The sequence below is a fragment of the Bos indicus x Bos taurus genome, chromosome 7, assembly GCF_003369695.1.
Source record: "Bos indicus x Bos taurus breed Angus x Brahman F1 hybrid chromosome 7, Bos_hybrid_MaternalHap_v2.0, whole genome shotgun sequence".
Lineage (NCBI taxonomy): Eukaryota > Metazoa > Chordata > Mammalia > Artiodactyla > Bovidae > Bos > Bos indicus x Bos taurus.
The window spans coordinates 19,461,859-19,469,804 of record NC_040082.1 but is presented as its reverse complement, the minus strand read 5'-3'; the positions used below and the strand labels follow the sequence as shown (position 1 = coordinate 19,469,804).

Genomic DNA, 7,946 nt, shown 5'->3' with positions numbered 1-7,946 from the left:
CAGGAGATGCAAAAGCTGAAACTCCAGTACTTTGGCCACCTCATGCGAAGAGTTGACTCATTGGAAAAGACTCTGACACTGAGAGGGATTGGGGGCAGGAGGAGAAGGGGACAACAGAGGATGAGATGGCTGGATGGCATCCCTGACTTGATGGACGTGAGTCTCAGTGAACTCTGGGAGCTGGTGATGGGCAGGGAGGCCTGGCGGCTGCGATTCATGGGGTCGAAAAGAGTCGGACACGACTGAGCGACTGATCTGATCTGATCTGATCTGATCTCTTAAAAAGTTATTATGATGCCTTCATATTTGGAAGATATTTTGACTGGGGAAGAAATTACAGGCCAAATCTTCCCCAGGACTTAAAGATGTTGCTCCACTGTTTATATCACGTTGATTGATTGATACTTGTATCTTAGTAAAGATGAATTTCAAATGACTTAGTGGTGCTAGTTGAAATCGGCTATTATTTGACATCAGTCTGAAGAAGTTTTCTTGTCTGTTTGTAGAGGCAAGTTTGCATTCAAGGGCATTTTCCCAGAAGGGATAAAACATGAAGTAGTGATGAAAGGAGAAAATTGTCTAGCCAACTATACTGACTTATTTAATTCTTATGGCAGTAAATAACACACGATCTATTTTTTTTTTTCCAGAAAGAAATTTTAGTGGTCAACATCCAAATTCAAGGAGACTTAGGAAAGAGATATTCTGTTGGAAGTTTAGAAAAATGACAGTATATTTCAATATAAATGCTGTACTATTTTGTAAGCTTTTATTTCAAATAAAGTTGCATATTATACATTCGGTCAATGTGAGCATTTGGGAGTTGTTCACAAAACCTGTACAGATTCTTTCTAAGTGTGAAAGAAAAAAAAAGATAAACTAAAGTTTGTTGAACTTTGGGCAATAAGATTAATTGTTTTGCACTTTCACTTCAAGAGAGACAACTCATTTGTTGCTTTGTTTTGCTTCCAGAATGTAATTTATCTTGTGCCGAAGAGAGCCAACAGGGAATCCAAATCAGACAATGAATGTAGAACACTTGGTTTTCTACCCAAGTACAACTAAAATGATGGCAAGAATACAAAAAGCATTTTCATAAACCCATTAGGCAAAAGATAATGAGTGGGAGTGAGCGGGATAACATAGCAGGTGATGGAGATCAACCTGATATTTTAAAATATAACTAAAACGTGCAAGTGGCAAGTCCCCCAGCAAACCAGAAAAACCTCAGGTTTTAGTTTACATTTTGTAATGAGGATCAATCAAGAAATAATCATATTTGTCCCACAGGGTCTTGGGATTGGCAGCAACGGCATATTGGATAATGGGACATAGTGATGGGAGGATGGGTAGAAGCAAAGAAGGTTGGAAGTTGGTAATCCAAAGCAATTCAGTGACTTGTTCTATTTCTCTGCTCCAAACAACTGACAGACTACTGCTCCCTCCCCAACTGTAGCATAGATCTGTATGTTTATTCTTCTGGGAAAATGAACCAGAACAACCTTGGATTTAGGGATAGTGGGCACGGTTGAACAAAATGGTACTATACTCAGATCATGGGTTTGTACCTCCATGGGTTAATTTGCAGAAATCAGTAAAACCAAGAGAAATACTACATTTTGAAGCCCTTCAGCTAATAAGCTCTCCTCACGTAAAGTAGGATTTTAATCAACTTTGAAAGTGTTAGTCCTTCAGTCGTGTCCGGCTGTTTGGGACTCCATGGACTGTAGCCCACAGGCTCCTCTGTCCATAGAATTCTCCAGGCAAGGATACTAGAGTGGGTTGCTATTTCCTTCTCCAGGGGATCTTCCCAACCCAGGAATCAAACCCAGGTCTCCTGCATTTCAAACAGATTCCTTATTGTCTGAGCCATGAGGGAAGCCCCTATGGAGGAGAATCGGGTAGCCTATGATCACTAGATATTTAAGAACATCTCTTACATGGGAGACAGAGACCAAAATAACAATTCATAGGAGGCTGAAACAATTCAGGAGATTAAATCAATCCCAACAGATATAAGATCCACAGATGAGAGAATATAATGTTATCCTTGATTTAAAAAGTCTACAATGTAAAAGGAATAATCAGAGAACAAAAAAGAGCTCTTGAAAATGAAAATGTTGTAACAAAGATATAAAAGATAAACATATAAGAGTTAGAATATAAAGAACTTGAAGAAATTACCAGGAAAGTAAAAAGAAGTCAAAGAGAATGTTGGTGCATACATGATCATGTAATTTACAAAAAAAGGGCATCACTGCAAACCCACTTGTTAAAAATGGGCTTAGGAAATTATGTGTTTCATTTGAAATGAAAAAAAAAAAGAAAAAATTCATTTTCAGGTGAAAAAAACTCTAAAACTCCTTACTGTACACTCTGCACCAAAATTAATTTGACATGGATCATAGGCCTAAATGTAAGCAATACAACATGAATACAATATTAAGAGTTTTGGGGAAAATTTAGGAAAGTATATTCATAAGGTGGATAATAAAAAATTTCCTAAATAGAACATAAAGCACTAACCATTAAGTTATGTAAAAAATTGAAAACTGAAATTCACTAAAATTAGTAAATTCTGTTCAGCTTGCAATGTTTTTCACTAAAAGATATGTATGGTAAAGTTTATGGCAGCTTTGTTCATAACAACCCGACTAGAAATAACCTCAATGTCCAACAGCAGTTGAATGAATAAATAAAAGGTTTTATATTCATATATAATCAAGTGTAACACAAAAGTACTTTGTTATGTGCTGTTATTGATGCATATCATCAATACATGTCTGAGTAAAAGAACTCAGACACAAAAGAGGTTATGATTCTCTTCATATTTTGTTCAAAACTGGCATAATTAATCTGTGATGATAGAGGTCAGATTAGTGGTTACCTTTGGGAGTATTGACTGAAAGAGGACAGGATGAAGTCTTTGGGGTGTTGGGGATATTCTTGATTTGGATCATGAAGCACAGGTATATAGCGTTAGTCGCTCAGTCATGTCCAACTCTTTGCAACCCAACAGACTAGCCCGCCAGGCTCCTCTGTCCATGGAGTTCTCCAGGCAAGAATACTGGAATGGGTTGCCATTTCCTTCTCCAGTCATAGGTATATACATATGCAGTAATTCATCAATATATGTACTTAAATTGTGTACACTTTAATCTCATATAAGATGAGTTGCATAAGTAAAAAAGAAAAGAGAGAAGCATATTAGAGTATCCTTCTAGGAGACTTGTTATAGCACTTAGGTTTGTTCTTTAATATTCTAGTTGTCTTCCTTTCAAGGACCTTGTGAGGTTACACTTTCCCACTCTTTTGCAATTAGGCATAGACATGTTACTTTCTGTATTCGATAAAGTGTGAAGACAAATGCAAGTTACTTCTGGGTGGAGGGTTTTAAAGTCATCATATGACTTGTCATGTTGCTTTTTCTCTGGTGCAGGCTTGAGATCCTTTGGAGAGTGGAGACTCTGTCACCTTAACCGCTGTGTCAAGTCAGCATGGAACAAAGCCCTCAGCTGGTTTCTTCTGGATACAGTGTCAGTGAGAAACAAATCTTTGCTGTATTATTAAACCACTGATGTTTGGGTTTGCTTTTTACTGCAGTACAATACAGCTTGTTTTGACTCATTCTAGGGTGCAACATTCAGAAGGAGAGACAATGGTCAAAGAAATAAGGGAAAGCATTTTCTAGAATTGATGGACTTTAATTTCAAGTTTGAAAGCCCCTCCTAGAACTAAGTACAATAAATGAATGAAACACGACCCACATAATGCATGCCACTGTGACATTTTAGAATACAGGAGTAAAGAGACTCTCCTAAAGTTTCACAGAGCAGTGTACAAAAGGATCACAGACAAAGACAGGAATTACAGGAGACACAGAGTTCTCAGCATCAACTCTGGAACCTAGAAGACAAACATTTTCAAAATTCTATTAAAAAACATTTACAATCTATTTTTATATACCAGCCACGTCTATCGATCAAGTGATAAATAAAAATAAAGACATTTTTAAAGAAGCCAAAGCCTCAGAAAAATGGATCTCTAGCTTACTCATTTTTAGTAACCCAAATATTGTCCCTCCTCCTTTCTTTGTAGTTCAGTTCATTCAGTTCAGTCACTCAGTCATGTCTGACTCTTTGCAACCCCTTGTATCACAGCACGCCAGGCCTCCCTGTCCATCACCAACTCCCGGAGTTCACACAAACCCATGTCCATTGAATCGGTGATGCCATCCAACCATCTCATCCTCTGTCATCCCCTTCTCCTTCTACCCTCAATTTTTCCCAGGATCAGGGTCTTTTCAAATTAGTCAGCTCTTTGCATCAGGTGGCCAAAGTATTGGAGTTTCAGCTTCAACATCAGTCCTACCAATGAACACCCAGGACTGATCTCCTTTAGGATGGACTGGTTGGATCTCCTTGCAGCCCAAGGGACTCAAGAGTAAAGAGACACTGATGTATAGAACAGTCTTATGGACTCTGTGGGAGAGGGAGAGGGTGGGAAGATTTGGGAGAATGGCAATGAAACATATAAAATATCATGTAGGAAACGAGTTGCCAGTCCAGGTTCGATGCATGATGCTGGATGCTTGGGGCTGGTGCACTGGGACGGCCCAGAGGGATGGTATGGGGAGGGAGGAGGGAGGAGGGTTCGGGATGGGGAACGCATGTATACCTGTGGAGGATTCATTTTGATATTTGGCAAAACTAATACAATTATGTAAAGTTTAAAAATAAAATAAAATTGGAAGAAAAAAAAAAATAAATAAAAAAAAAAAAAAAAAAAAAAGTCTTCTCCAACACCACAGTTCAAAAGCATCAATTCTTCCATGCTCAGCTTTCTGTATAGTCCAACTCTCACATCCATACATGACCACTGGAAAAACCATAGCCTTGACTAGACGGACTTTTGTTGACAAAGTAATGTCTCTGCTTTTTAATATGCTGTCTAGGTTGGTCATAGCTTTCCTTCCAAGGAGTAAGCATCTTTTAATTTCATGGCTGCAATCACTATCTGCAGTGATTTTGGAGCCCCCCAAAAATAAAGTCAGCCACTGTTTCTACTGTTTCCCCATCTATTTGCCATGAAGTGATGGGACCAGATGCCATGATCTTAGTTTTCTGAATGTTGAGCTTTAAGCCAACTTTTTCACTCTCCACTTTCACTTTCATCAAGAGGATCTTTAGTTCTTCTCCACTTTCTGCCATAAGGGTGGTGTCATCTGCATATCTGAGGTTATTGATATTTCTCCCGGAAATCTTGATTCCAGCTTGTGCTTCTTCCAGCCCAGCGTTTCTCATGATGTACTCTGCATATAAGTTAAATAAGCAGGGTGACCATATACAGCCTTGATGTACTCTTTTTCCTATTTGGAACCAGTCTGTTGTTCCATGTCCAGTTTTAACTGTTGCTTCCTGACCTGCATACAGGTTTCTCAAGAGGCAGGTCAGGTGGTCTGGTATTCCCATCTGCTACAACAAAGACCTCAATTTCCTATCTCCTTGCAAATTGGCATGGTCTTGTGATGAAGTGCTGCTTATGGGGTTTAAATGGAGATAGTGTGTGCAGCTTCCAGGAAGAGTTTTAAAAGGGAGTGGACTTGCACTTCTTTTCTCTACTGTACACACAAAAATGGCAGAAACTCGGGCAGCCAGCTTTCACTGTGTCTCAGGAAATGAAAAGCATCAAGACAAAACAAGGAGATTGGAGGGTCACTTTACCCCTGGATCACTTGTTTTTTTGCTGGTAATAAGTAGACTCTTGTTTGATCCCTTCTGTGGAGTTTCTGTTTCTCAGAAACAAAGGAAATTCTCACTCAAAGGGATTCTGTGAAAGAGGAGTGAATACGAGTCACAGAGGAGAGCTCCAGAACTGATAATGACGGAGAATCTTAGGTTCTGAGGGTGTGGCCTTCTAAAAGGGCTGGATCTTATTTTTTGTTCTAGAGAGTCAAAATGTAATGTCTGAAATTGAAACATAGCGATTTAGCAATATAGAAGAATTATTTAGGAAAATGCGTTAACAATACCAGAGAGAACTTCTAAGAGTTCCAAAATGGGTTGCCTCTGGGGAATGGGAAGCAAAGGGGAAAGGGGTGAAAATGGGTGTCACAGAGGCATGTTATTTTCCATTATGAGCCCTGGTGAGCTAAGTCAACTAAACTCTGCTCATGTATTACCTTATCATTTCCTGTATTTAGAGTGATAAATTAAAAAAAAATAGATATTTAAACCTATGATTTGTATTTTCCACTGCATCTGAATGAGAATGGTAAGAAAGTTCTATTGTTTGTGCTAGTTGACTTACCAGGAGGTGATTTAAGGAAATGGCATTCTTAAATTGAGAGACAAAGGTCAAAGACAAGCAATGCCTTAGCTGTTAAAACGTATATCATGAGGCCCGGATCCTTAACTGCGTACAGCGGCAGTCCACGGGGAGTGGGGAGGAGTGCCTTTAGTTTGTATCTGTGACTTATTGCTGTGACATGACACTATTACATTTTGGTTTTTAGCATTTTTAAAGAGGAAGTAATAGTTATGAGAGATGAAGAACTCAGAATTAAGTACTGTAGTTATACACAGAAGGGTAATTCGGTTTTGATGTATTGGCTCGAGGCTGTTAACTAATAATACCAAATTTTAAGTAGCATCTCACCAGTATGAAAAAGAGGTAGCATCATTATTAATGTCTAAACTATAGTGTGTTTCACACAGGATTATGGTAAAGGTCAGGCCATGTTTCTCTGAATTAAAAGCTATTCTGAGCTATCGCATTCCTAATCAACTCAGACCTAAAGGTGCATAGCTCAGTTATAATGAGGCACAATGAATTTAAATAAACTGCAAGACACTGTATAGTGATTTATATGTGCACTGTGGTATCCTTTTAACTCATTAGCAATGAATGATACGATGTGTTTGCAACTGTTTTTTGCTGTATAACTATTTTTTAATCACAATATTTCTTAGTAAAAGTGCCTTATGCTCCCATTTTCTTCCTGTATGTGTAAAGTAAAAGGTGATGGGTGCTCCTGGCATATACCCAAACATGAGTCACGGCAGAAAGAAACCAGCACATATCCACTCAAATAAATTTTGTAAATTAACCATTTGTGACTATGCTTACATGTTTATGGTTTCATGGTATGGAATGGCCATGGAATTGAGAATAAGAATTGAAGGTTCTATGGAGGTTTCTGAATTACACTTCAGACTTATCTTTGTGGAGGAATTAAAAAAAAATCATTGACCACATTTGAACATATGTTTAAAAAGCATCAAAATTTACGAACAAAATTTTCTGCCTAATAATTCAGTAGTTTATTTACCATCTTTCATCATCTTATGTATACCCAATAATTTTTATAAACAACAGATCCCTATAGCTTTCTCATTCACCAGGCTTTCATACACTCTAGGGCTTTATTTTATTTAGTAAAATCCTTTTGTTGCCTTTATTTCTAGATTAAGAGAAAATCTTATGCATGGCATACATAATCAAACACTTAACTAGAAAGGGGAAATGATCGCATTGGTAATATTCTTTTTATAACTGGCTCAGTTATGTCTACTTTCTTTGTGGTTGTCAAAGGAGACTGGTTATAATATCCTAAAAAAATCCGTTTCTCCCAATGATCAAGAAACCTATTCAGATACTATATTTATCTTCAGTTATACTCTCCACACATGAAATAGCTTCACTACTTTTAAAACTGATTTAGTTTAATACAACCAGATCATTGTATTAATATAGGATTTCTGTCTTGGGGCTCAACTGCTTTTGAGTTTCATCGTCAATTATTTATCCTTCCCATTCTTTTTCTTGGTGAGTTTTTATCTAATATAGATTTGGCTTTATACGTATTAATTCTAGAATAATGGGACAGATGTTTCTAAATATTCCTCAATATCTATTCTCTTTCCTTTCCTTTAAGAAATAGGAGT

General features: G+C 37.6%; 1 long non-coding RNA gene across 1 annotated transcript in view; it reads left to right on the top strand.

Annotated features, from left to right (window-relative positions):
• The first annotated feature begins 3,444 nt into the window (after nt 1–3,444).
• LOC113896546 overlaps nt 3,445–7,946 on the top strand; it is a 46,141-nt gene continuing 41,639 nt past the window's right edge. The window contains exon 1 of the long non-coding RNA XR_003512048.1: nt 3,445–3,536. This is a non-coding gene — a long non-coding RNA (uncharacterized LOC113896546). The remainder of the gene's footprint in view (nt 3,537–7,946) is intronic.